Source organism: Petromyzon marinus, chromosome 83 (genome assembly GCF_048934315.1).
Source record: "Petromyzon marinus isolate PM22_M1 ecotype Great Lakes invasive population chromosome 83, UKy_Petmar_22M1.pri1.0, whole genome shotgun sequence".
Taxonomy (NCBI): domain Eukaryota; kingdom Metazoa; phylum Chordata; class Hyperoartia; order Petromyzontiformes; family Petromyzontidae; genus Petromyzon; species Petromyzon marinus.
In genome coordinates, this window is record NC_133748.1 from 4711617 (window position 1) to 4725343 (window position 13727).

Consider the following 13727-nt stretch of genomic DNA (forward strand, 5'->3'; position numbering starts at 1 on the left):
AGGTACCACCACAGTCTGTATGCACTGCTGTAATCATAGCAGGTCCCCCTGCAAGTCAGTATGCACTGCTGTAATCATAGTAGCTACCACCACAGCCACTATGCACTGCTGTAGTCATAGCAGGTACAAACACAATCGGTATGCGCTGCTGTAATCATAGCAGATACTACCAAAGTCAGCATGCACTGCTGTAGTCATAGCAGGATACCACCACAGTCAGCATGCAATGCTGTAGTGAAAGCAGAATACCACCACAGTCACTATGCACTGCTGTAATCATAGCACGCACCACCACCGTCAGTATGCACTGCTGTAGTCATAGCAGGTACCAGCACAGTCAGTATGCACTGCTGTAATCATAGCAAGTACCACAACAGTCAGTATGCACTGCTGTAATCATAGCAGGTACCACAACAGTCAGTATGCACTGCTGTAATCATAGCAGGTACCACCACAGTCAGTATGCACTGCTGCAATCATAGCAGGTACCACCAAAGTCAGTATGCACTGCTGCAATCATAGCAGGTTCCACCACAGTCAGTATGCACTGCTGTAATCATAGGTACCACCACAGTCAGTATGCACTGCTGTTATCATAGCAGGTACCACAACAGTCAGTATGCACTGCTGCAATCATAGCAGGTACCAAAGTCAGTATGCACTGCTGCAATCATAGCAGGTTCCACCACAGTCAGTATGCACTGCTGTAATCATAGGTACCACCACAGTCAGTATACACTGCTGTAATCATAGCAGGTACCACAACAGTCAGTGTGCACTGCTGTAATCATTGCAGGTTCCACCACAGTCACTATGCACTGCCGTAATCATAGCAGGTGCCACCACAGTCAGTATGCACAGCTGTAATCATACCAGGTACCCCCACAGTCACTATGCACTGCTTTAATCATAACAAGTATCACCACAGTCACTATGCACTGTTGTAATCATAGCAGGTACCACCACAGTCAATATGCACTGCTGTAATCATAGCAGGTACCACCACAATATAAACTACTGTAATCATAGCAGGTACCACCACAGCAGTTTCCACTGCTGTAATCATAGCAGGTACCACCACAGTCAGTATGCACTGCTGTAATCATAGCAGGTACCACCAGAATATGCACTACTGTAATCATAGCAGGTACCACCACAGCAGTTTCCACTGCTGTAATCATAGCAGGTACACCACAGTCAGTATGCACTGCTATAATCATAGCAGGTACCACCAGTCAGTATGCAGTGCTGTAATCATAGCAGGTGACACCACAGTCAGTATGCACTACTGTAATCATAGCTGGTCCCACCACAGTCAGTATGCACTGCTGTTATCATAGCAGGTACCACCACAGTCTGTATGCACTGCTGTAATCATAGCAGGTCCCCCTGCAAGTCAGTATGCACTGCTGTAATCATAGTAGCTACCACCACAGCCACTATGCACTGCTGTAGTCATAGCAGGTACAAACACAATCGGTATGTGCTGCTGTAATCATAGCAGATACTACCAAAGTCAGCATGCACTGCTGTAGTCATAGCAGGATACCACCACAGTCAGCATGCAATGCTGTAGTGAAAGCAGAATACCACCACAGTCACTATGCACTGCTGTAATCATAGCACGCACCACCACCGTCAGTATGCACTGCTGTAGTCATAGCAGGTACCAGCACAGTCAGTATGCACTGCTGTAATCATAGTAAGTACCACAACAGTCAGTATGCACTGCTGTAATCATAGCAGGTACCACAACAGTCAGTATGCACTGCTGTAATCATAGCAGGTACCACCACAGTCAGTATGCACTGCTGCAATCATAGCAGGTACCACCAAAGTCAGTATGCACTGCTGCAATCATAGCAGGTTCCACCACAGTCAGTATGCACTGCTGTAATCATAGGTACCACCACAGTCAGTATGCACTGCTGTTATCATAGCAGGTACCACCACAGTCAGTATGCACTGCTGTAATCATAGCAGGTACATACCACAATATGCACTGCTGTAATCATAGCAGTTAACACCACAGTAGTTTCCACTGTTGTAATCATAGCAGGTGACACTACAGTCAGTATGCACTACTGTAAGCATAGCTGGTGACACTACAGTCAGTATGCACTACTGTAAGCATAGCTGGTCCCACCACAATATAAACTACTGTAATCATAGCAGGTACCACCATAGCAGTTTCCACTGCTGTAATCATAGCAGGTACCACCACAGTTAGTATGCACTGCTGTAATCATAGCAGGTACCACCAGAATATGCACTACTGTAATCATAGCAGGTGCCACCACAGCAGTTTCCACTGCTGTAATCATAGCAGGTACACCACAGTCAGTATGCACTGCTATAATCATTGCAGGTACCACCAGTCAGTATGCACTGCTGTAATCATAGCAGGTGCCACCACAGTCAGTATGCACAGCTGTAATCATACCAGGTACCCCCACAGTCACTATGCACTGCTGTAATCATAGCAAGTACCACCACAGTCACTATGCACTGCTGTAATCATATCAGGTACCACCACAGTCAATATGCACTGCTGTAATCATAGCAGGTACCACCACAATATAAACTACTGTAATCATAGCAGGTACCACCACAGTCAGTATGCACTGCTGTAATCAAAGCAGGTACCACCACAGTCACTATGCACTGCTGTAATCATAGCAGGTAACACCACAATATGCACTGCTGTCATCATAGTAGGTACCACCACAGTCACTATGCACTGCTGTAATCATATCAGGTACCACCACAGTCAATATGCACTGCTGTAATCATAGCAGGTACCACCACAATATAAACTACTGTAATCATAGCAGGTACCACCACAGTCAGTATGCACTGCTGTTATCATAGCAGGTACCACCACAGTCAGTATGCCCTGCTGTAATCACAGCAGGTACATACCACAATATGCACTGCTGTAATCATGGCAGGTAACACCACAGTAGTTTCCACTGTTGTAATCATAGCAGGTGACACTACAGTCAGTATGCACTACTGTAAGCATAGCTGGTGACACTACAGTCAGTATGCACTACTGTAAGCATAGCTCGTCACACCACAATATAAACTACTGTAATCATAGCAGGTACCACCATAGCAGTTTCCACTGCTGTAATCATAGCAGGTACCACCACAGTCAGTATGCACTGCTGTAATCATAGCAGGTACCACCAGAATATGCACTACTGTAATCATAGCAGGTACCACCACAGCAGTTTCCACTGCTGTAATCATAGCAGGTACACCACAGTCAGTATGCACTGCTATAATCATTGCAGGTACCACCAATCAGTATGCACTGCTGTAATCATAGCAGGTGACACCACAGTCAGTATGCACTACTGTAAGCATAGCTGGTCCCCCTGCAAGTCAGTATGCACTGCTGTGATCATAGCAGGTACCACCACAGTCAGTATGAACTGCTGCAATCATAGCAGGTACCACCACAGACAGTATGCACTGCTGTAATCATAGCAGGTTCCACCACAGAAGTTTCCACTGTTGTAATCATAGCAGGTGACACTACAGTCAGTATGCACTACTGTAAGCATAGCTGGTGACACTACAGTCAGTATGCACTACTGTAAGCACAGCAGGTGCCACCACAGTCAGTATGCACAGCTGTAATCATACCAGGTACCCCCACAGTCACTATGCACTGCTGTAATCATAGCAAGTACCACCACAGTCACTATGCACTGCTGTAATCATATCAGGTACCACCACAGTCAATATGCACTGCTGTAATCATAGGAGGTACCACCACAATATAAACTACTGTAATCATAGCAGGTACCACCACAGTCAGTATGCACTGCTGTAATCATAGCAGGTACCACCACAGTCACTATGCACTGCTGTAATCATAGCAGGTAACACCACAATATGCACTGCTGTCATCATAGTAGGTACCACCACAGTCACTATGCACTGCTGTAATCATATCAGGTACCACCACAGTCAATATGCACTGCTGTAATCATAGCAGGTACCACCACAATATAAACTACTGTAATCATAGCAGGTACCACCACAGTCAGTATGCACTGCTGTTATCATAGCAGGTACCACCACAGTCAGTATGCACTGCTGTAATCATAGCAGGTACATACCACAATATGCACTGCTGTAATCATAGCAGGTAACACCACAGTAGTTTCCACTGTTGTAATCATAGCAGGTGACACTACAGTCAGTGTGCACTACTGTAAGCATAGCTGGTGACACTACAGTCAGTATGCACTACTGTAAGCATAGCTGGTCCCACCACAATATAAACTACTGTAATCATAGCAGGTACCACCATAGCAGTTTCCACTGCTGTAAACATAGCAGGTACCACCACAGTCAGTATGGACTGCTGTAATCATAGCAGGTACCACCAGAATATGCACTACTGTAATCATAGCAGGTACCACCACAGCAGTTTCCACTGCTGTAATCATAGCAGGTACACCACAGTCAATATGCACTGCTATAATCATTGCAGGTACCACCAGTCAGTATGCACTGCTGTAATCATAGCAGGTGACACCACAGTCAGTATCCACTACTGTAAGCATAGCTGGTCCCCCTGCAAGTCAGTATGCACTGCTGTGATCATAGCAGGTACCACCACAGTCAGTATGCACTGCTGCAATCATAGCAGGTACCACCACAGTCAGTATGCACTGCTGTAATCATAGCAGGTTCCACCACAGAAGTTTCCACTGTTGTAATCATAGCAGGTGACACTACAGTCAGTATGCACTACTGTAAGCATAGCTGGTGACACTACAGTCAGTATGCACTACTGTAAGCATAGCAGGTGCCACCACAGTCAGTATGCACAGCTGTAATCATACCAGGTACCCCCACAGTCACTATGCACTGCTGTAATCATAGCAAGTACCACCACAGTCACTATGCACTGCTGTAATCATATCAGGTACCACCACAGTCAATATGCACTGCTGTAATCATAGCAGGTACCACCACAATATAAACTACTGTAATCATAGCAGGTACCACCACAGTCAGTATGCACTGCTGTAATCATAGCAGGTACCACCACAGTCACTATGCACTGCTGTAATCATAGCAGGTAACACCACAATATGCACTGCTGTCATCATAGTAGGTACCACCACAGTCACTATGCACTGCTGTAATCATATCAGGTACCACCACAGTCAATATGCACTGCTGTAATCATAGCAGGTACCACCACAATATAAACTACTGTAATCATAGCAGGTACCACCACAGTCAGTATGCACTGCTGTTATCATAGCAGGTACCACCACAGTCAGTATGCACTGCTGTAATCATAGCAGGTACATACCACAATATGCACTGCAGTAATCATAGCAGGTAACACCACAGTAGTTTCCACTGTTGTAATCATAGCAGGTGACACTACAGTCAGTATGCACTACTGTAAGCATAGCTGGTCCCACCACAGTCAGTCTGCACTGCTGTTATCATAGCAGGTACCACCACAACAGTTTCCACTGCTGTAATCATAGCAGGTACCACCACAGTCAGTATGCACTGCTGTAATCATAGCAGGTACCACCAGAATATGCACTACTGTAATCATAGCAGGTACCACCACAGCAGTTTCCACTGCTGTAATCATAGCAGGTACACCACAGTCAGTATGCACTGCTATAATCATTGCAGGTACCACCAGTCAGTATGCACTGCTGTAATCATAGCAGGTGACACCACAGTTAGTATGCACTACTGTAAGCATAGCTGGTCCCCCTGCAAGTCAGTATGCACTGCTGTGTTCATAGCAGGTACCACCACAGTCAGTATGAACTGCTGCAATCATAGCAGGTACCACCACAGACAGTATGCACTGCTGTAATCATAGCAGGTTCCACCACAGAAGTTTCCACTGTTGTAATCATTGCAGGTGACACTACAGTCAGTATGCACTACTGTAAGCATAGCTGGTGACACTACAGTCAGTATGCACTACTGTAAGCACAGCAGGTGCCACCACAGTCAGTATGCACAGCTGTAATCATACCAGGTACCCCCACAGTCACTATGCACTGCTGTAATCATAGCAAGTACCACCACAGTCACTATGCACTGCTGTAATCATATCAGGTACCACCACAGTCAATATGCACTGCTGTAATCATAGCAGGTACCACCACAATATAAACTACTGTAATCATAGCAGGTACCACCACAGTCAGTATGCACTGCTGTAATCATAGCAGGTACCACCACAGTCACTATGCACTGCTGTAATCATAGCAGGTAACACCACAATATGCACTGCTGTCATCATAGTAGGTACCACCACAGTCACTATGCACTGCTGTAATCATATCAGGTACCACCACAGTCAATATGCACTGCTGTAATCATAGCAGGTACCACCACAATATAAACTACTGTAATCATAGCAGGTACCACCACAGTCAGTATGCACTGCTGTTATCATAGCAGGTACCACCACAGTCAGTATGCACTGCTGTAATCATAGCAGGTACATACCACAATATGCACTGCTGTAATCATAGCAGGTAACACCACAGTAGTTTCCACTGTTGTAATCATAGCAGGTGACACTACAGTCAGTATGCACTACTGTAAGAATAGCTGGTGACACTACAGTCAGTATGCACTACTGTAAGCATAGCTGGTCCCACCACAATATAAACTACTGTAATCATAGCAGGTACCACCATAGCAGTTTCCACTGCTGTAATCATAGCAGGTACCACCACAGTCAGTATGCACTGCTGTAATCATAGCAGGTGACACCACAGTCAGTATGCACTACTGTAAGCATAGCTGGTCCCCCTGCAAGTCAGTATGCACTGCTGTGATCATAGCAGGTACCACCACAGTCAGTATGCACTGCTGCAATCATAGCAGGTACCACCACAGTCAGTATGCACTGCTGTAATCATAGAAGGTTCCACCACAGAAGTTTCCACTGTTGTAATCATAGCAGGTGACACTACAGTCAGTATGCACTACTGTAAGCATAGCTGGTGACACTACAGTCAGTATGCACTACTGTAAGCATAGCAGGTGCCACCACAGTCAGTATGCACAGCTGTAATCATACCAGGTGCCCCCACAGTCACTATGCACTGCTGTAATCATAGCAAGTACCACCACAGTCACTATGCACTGCTGTAATCATATCAGGTACCACCACAGTCAATATGCACTGCTGTAATCATAGCAGGTACCACCACAATATAAACTACTGTAATCATAGCAGGTACCACCACAGTCAGTATGCACTGCTGTAATCATAGCAGGTACCACCACAGTCACTATGCACTGCTGTAATCATAGCAGGTAACACCACAATATGCACTGCTGTCATCATAGTAGGTACCACCACAGTCACTATGCACTGCTGTAATCATATCAGGTACCACCACAGTCAATATGCACTGCTGTTATCATAGCAGGTACCACCACAGTCAGTATGCACTGCTGTAATCATAGCAGGTACATACCACAATATGCACTGCTGTAATCATAGCAGGTAACACCACAGTAGTTTCCACTGTTCTAATCATAGCAGGTGACACTACAGTCAGTATGCACTACTGTAAGCATAGCTGGTGACACTACAGTCAGTATGCACTACTGTAAGCATAGCTGGTCCCACCGCAGTCAGTCTGCACTGCTGTTATCATATCAGGTACCACCACAGTCAGTATACACTGCTGTAATCATAGCAGGTACCACAACAGTCAATATGCTCTGCTGTAATCATTGCAGGTTCCACCACAGTCACTATGCACTGCTGTAATCATATCAGGTACCACCACAGTCAATATGCACTGCTGTTATCATAGCAGGTACCACCACAGTCAGTATGCACTGCTGTAATCATAGCAGGTAACACCACAGTAGTTTCCACTGTTGTAATCATAGCAGGTGACACTACAGTCAGTATGCACTACTGTAAGCATAGCTGGTGACACTACAGTCAGTATGCACTACTGAAAGCATAGCTGGTCCCACCGCAGTCAGTCTGCACTGCTGTTATCATATCAGGTACCACCACAGTCAGTATACACTGCTGTAATCATAGCAGGTACCACAACAGTCAATATGCACTGCTGTAATCATTGCAGGTTCCACCACAGTCACTATGCACTGCTGTAATCATAGCAGGTGCCACCACAGTCAGTATGCATAGCTGTAATCATACCAGGTACCCCCACAGTCACTATGCACTGCTGTAATCATAACAAGTATCACCACAATCACTATGCACTGCTGTAATCATAGCAGGTACCACCACAGTCAATATGCACTGCTGTAATCATTGCAGGTACCACCACAATATAAACTACTGTAATCATAGCAGGTACCACCACAACAGTTTCCACTGCTGTAATCATATCAGGTACCACCACAGTCAGTATGCACTGCTGTAATCATAGCAGGGACCACCAGATTATGCACTACTGTAATAATAGCAGGCACCACCACAGCACTTTCCACTGCTGTAATCATAGCAGGTACACCACAGTCAGTATGCACTGCTATAATCATAGCAGGTACCACCAGTCAGTATGCACTGCTGTAATCATATCAGGTACCACCACAGTCAATATGCACTGCTGTAATCATAGCAGGTACCACCACAATATAAACTACTGTAATCATAGCAGGTACCACCACAGTCAGTATGCACTGCTGTTATCATAGCAGGTACCACCACAGTCAGTATGCACTGCTGTAATCATAGCAGGTACATACCACAATATGCACTGCTGTAATCATAGCAGGTAACACCACAGTAGTTTCCACTGTTGTAATCATAGCAGGTGACACTACAGTCAGTATGCACTACTGTAAGCATAGCTGGTGACACTACAGTCAGTCTGCACTGCTGTTATCATAGCAGGTACCACCACAGTCAGTATACACTGCTGTAATCATAGCAGGTACCACAACAGTCAATATGCACTGCTGTAATCATTGCAGGTTCCACCACAGTCACTATGCACTGCTGTAATCATAGCAGGTGCCACCACAGTCAGTATGCATAGCTGTAATCATACCAGGTACCCCCACAGTCACTATGCACTGCTGTAATCATAACAAGTATCACCACAATCACTATGCACTGCTGTAATCATAGCAGGTACCACCACAGTCAATATGCACTGCTGTAATCATTGCAGGTACCACCACAATATAAACTACTGTAATCATAGCAGGTACCACCACAACAGTTTCCACTGCTGTAATCATATCAGGTACCACCACAGTCAGTATGCACTGCTGTAATCATAGCAGGTACCACCAGATTATGCACTACTGTAATAATAGCAGGCACCACCACAGCACTTTCCACTGCTGTAATCATAGCAGGTACACCACAGTCAGTATGCACTGCTATAATCATAGCAGGTACCACCAGTCAGTATGCACTGCTGTAATCATATCAGGTACCACCACAGTCAATATGCACTGCTGTAATCATAGCAGGTACCACCACAATATAAACTACTGTAATCATAGCAGGTACCACCACAGTCAGTATGCACTGCTGTTATCATAGCAGGTACCACCACAGTCAGTATGCACTGCTGTAATCATAGCAGGTACATACCACAATATGCACTGCTGTAATCATAGCAGGTAACACCACAGTAGTTTCCACTGTTGTAATCATAGCAGGTGACACTACAGTCAGTATGCACTACTGTAAGCATAGCTGGTGACACTACAGTCAGTCTGCACTGCTGTTATCATAGCAGGTATTACCACAGTCAGTATACACTGCTGTAATCATAGCAGGTACCACAACAGTCAGAATGCACTGCTGTAATCATTGCAGGTTCCACCACAGTAACTATGCACTACCGTAATCATAGCAGGTGCCACCACAGTCAGTATGCACAGCTGTAATCATACCAGGTACCCCCACAGTCACTATGCACTGCTGTAATCATAGCAGGTACCACCAGAATATGCACTACTGTAATCATAGCAGGTACCACCACAGCACTTTCCACTGCTGTAATCATAGCAGGTACACCACAGTCAGTATGCACTGCTATAATCATAGCAGGTACCACCAGTCAGTATGCAGTGCTGTAATCATAGCAGGTGACACCACAGTCAGTATGCACTACTGTAATCATAGCTGGTCCCACCACAGTCAGTATGCACTGCTGTTATCATAGCAGGTACCACCACAGTCTGTATGCACTGCTGAAATCATAGCAGGTCCCCCTGCAAGTCAGTATGCACTGCTGTAATCATAGTAGCTACCACCACAGTCACTATGCACTGCTGTAGTCATAACAGGTACAACCACAGTCAGTATGCACTGCTGTAATCATAGCAGATACTACCAAAGTCAGCATGCACTGCTGTAGTCATAGCAGGATACCACCACAGTCAGCATGCAATGCTGTAGTGAAAGCAGAATACCACCACAGTCACTATGCACTGCTGTAATCATAGCACGCACCACCACCGTCAGTATGCACTGCTGTAGTCATAGCAGGTACCAGCACAGTCAGTATGCACTGCTGTAATCATAGCAAGTACCACAACAGTCAGTATGCACTGCTGTAATCATAGCAGGTACCACAACAGTCAGTATGCACTGCTGTAATCATAGCAGGTACCACCACAGTCAGTATGCACTGCTGCAATCATAGCAGGTACTACCAAAGTCAGTATGCACTGCTGTAATCATAGGTACCACCACAGTCAGTATGCACTGCTGTCATTATAGCAGGTTCCACCACAGTCAGTATGCACTGCTGTTATCATAGCAGGTACCACCACAGTCAGTATGCACTGCTGTAATCATAACAGGTACATACCACAATATGCACTGCTGTAATCATAGCAGGTAACACCACAGTAGTTTCCACTGTTGTAATCATAGCAGGTGACACTACAGTCAGTATGCACTACTGTAAGCATAGCTGGTGACACTACAGTCAGTATGCACTGCTGTTATCATAGCAGGTACCACCACAGTCTGTATGCACTGCTGTAATCATAGCAGGTCCCCCTGCAAGTCAGTATGCACTGCTGTAATCATAGTAGCTACCACCACAGTCACAATGCACTGCTGTAGTCATAGCAGGTACAACCACAGTCAGTATGCACTGCTGTAATCATAGCAGATACTACCAAAGTCAGCATGCACTGCTGTAGTCATAGCAGGATACCACCACAGTCAGCATGCAATGCTGTAGTGAAAGCAGAATACCACCACAGTCACTATGCACTGCTGTAATCATAGCACGCACCACCACCGTCAGTATGCACTGCTGTAGTCATAGCAGGTACCAGCACAGTCAGTATGCACTGCTGTAATCATAGCAAGTACCACAACAGTCAGTATGCACTGCTGTAATCATAGCAGGTACCACAACAGTCAGTATGCACTTCTGTAATCATAGCAGGTACCACCACAGTCAGTATGCACTGCTGCAATCATAGCAGGTACTACCAAAGTCAGTATGCACTGCTGTAATCATAGGTACCACCACAGTCAGTATGCACTGCTGTCATTATAGCAGGTCCCACCACAGTCAGTATGCACTGCTGTTATCATAGCAGGTACCACCACAGTCAGTCTGCACTGCTGTTATCATAGCAGGTATTACCACAGTCAGTATACACTGCTGTAATCATAGCAGGTACCACAACAGTCAGAATGCACTGCTGTAATCATTGCAGGTTCCACCACAGTAACTATGCACTACCGTAATCATAGCAGGTGCCACCACAGTCAGTATGCACAGCTGTAATCATACCAGGTACCCCCACAGTCACTATGCACTGCTGTAATCATAGCAGGTACCACCAGAATATGCACTACTGTAATCATAGCAGGTACCACCACAGCACTTTCCACTGCTGTAATCATAGCAGGTACACCACAGTCAGTATGCACTGCTATAATCATAGCAGGTACCACCAGTCAGTATGCAGTGCTGTAATCATAGCAGGTGACACCACAGTCAGTATGCACTACTGTAATCATAGCTGGTCCCACCACAGTCAGTATGCACTGCTGTTATCATAGCAGGTACCACCACAGTCTGTATGCACTGCTGAAATCATAGCAGGTCCCCCTGCAAGTCAGTATGCACTGCTGTAATCATAGTAGCTACCACCACAGTCACTATGCACTGCTGTAGTCATAACAGGTACAACCACAGTCAGTATGCACTGCTGTAATCATAGCAGATACTACCAAAGTCAGCATGCACTGCTGTAGTCATAGCAGGATACCACCACAGTCAGCATGCAATGCTGTAGTGAAAGCAGAATACCACCACAGTCACTATGCACTGCTGTAATCATAGCACGCACCACCACCGTCAGTATGCACTGCTGTAGTCATAGCAGGTACCAGCACAGTCAGTATGCACTGCTGTAATCATAGCAAGTACCACAACAGTCAGTATGCACTGCTGTAATCATAGCAGGTACCACAACAGTCAGTATGCACTGCTGTAATCATAGCAGGTACCACCACAGTCAGTATGCACTGCTGCAATCATAGCAGGTACTACCAAAGTCAGTATGCACTGCTGTAATCATAGGTACCACCACAGTCAGTATGCACTGCTGTAATCATAGCAAGTACCACAACAGTCAGTATGCACTGCTGTAATCATAGCAGGTACCACAACAGTCAGTATGCACTGCTGTAATCATAGCAGGTACCACCACAGTCAGTATGCACTGCTGCAATCATAGCAGGTACTACCAAAGTCAGTATGCACTGCTGTAATCATAGGTACCACCACAGTCAGTATGCACTGCTGTCATTATAGCAGGTTCCACCACAGTCAGTATGCACTGCTGTTATCATAGCAGGTACCACCACAGTCAGTATGCACTGCTGTAATCATAACAGGTACATACCACAATATGCACTGCTGTAATCATAGCAGGTAACACCACAGTAGTTTCCACTGTTGTAATCATAGCAGGTGACACTACAGTCAGTATGCACTACTGTAAGCATAGCTGGTGACACTACAGTCAGTATGCACTGCTGTTATCATAGCAGGTCCCCCTGCAAGTCAGTATGCACTGCTGTAATCATAGTAGCTACCACCACAGTCACAATGCACTGCTGTAGTCATAGCAGGTACAACCACAGTCAGTATGCACTGCTGTAATCATAGCAGATACTACCAAAGTCAGCATGCACTGCTGTAGTCATAGCAGGATACCACCACAGTCAGCATGCAATGCTGTAGTGAAAGCAGAATACCACCACAGTCACTATGCACTGCTGTAATCATAGCACGCACCACCACCGTCAGTATGCACTGCTGTAGTCATAGCAGGTACCAGCACAGTCAGTATGCACTGCTGTAATCATAGCAAGTACCACAACAGTCAGTATGCACTGCTGTAATCATAGCAGGTACCACAACAGTCAGTATGCACTTCTGTAATCATAGCAGGTACCACCACAGTCAGTATGCACTGCTGCAATCATAGCAGGTACTACCAAAGTCAGTATGCACTGCTGTAATCATAGGTACCACCACAGTCAGTATGCACTGCTGTCATTATAGCAGGTCCCACCACAGTCAGTATGCACTGCTGTTATCATAGCAGGTACCACCACAGTCAGTCTGCACTGCTGTTATCATAGCAGGTATTACCACAGTCAGTATACACTGCTGTAATCATAGCAGGTACCACAACAGTCAGAATGCACTGCT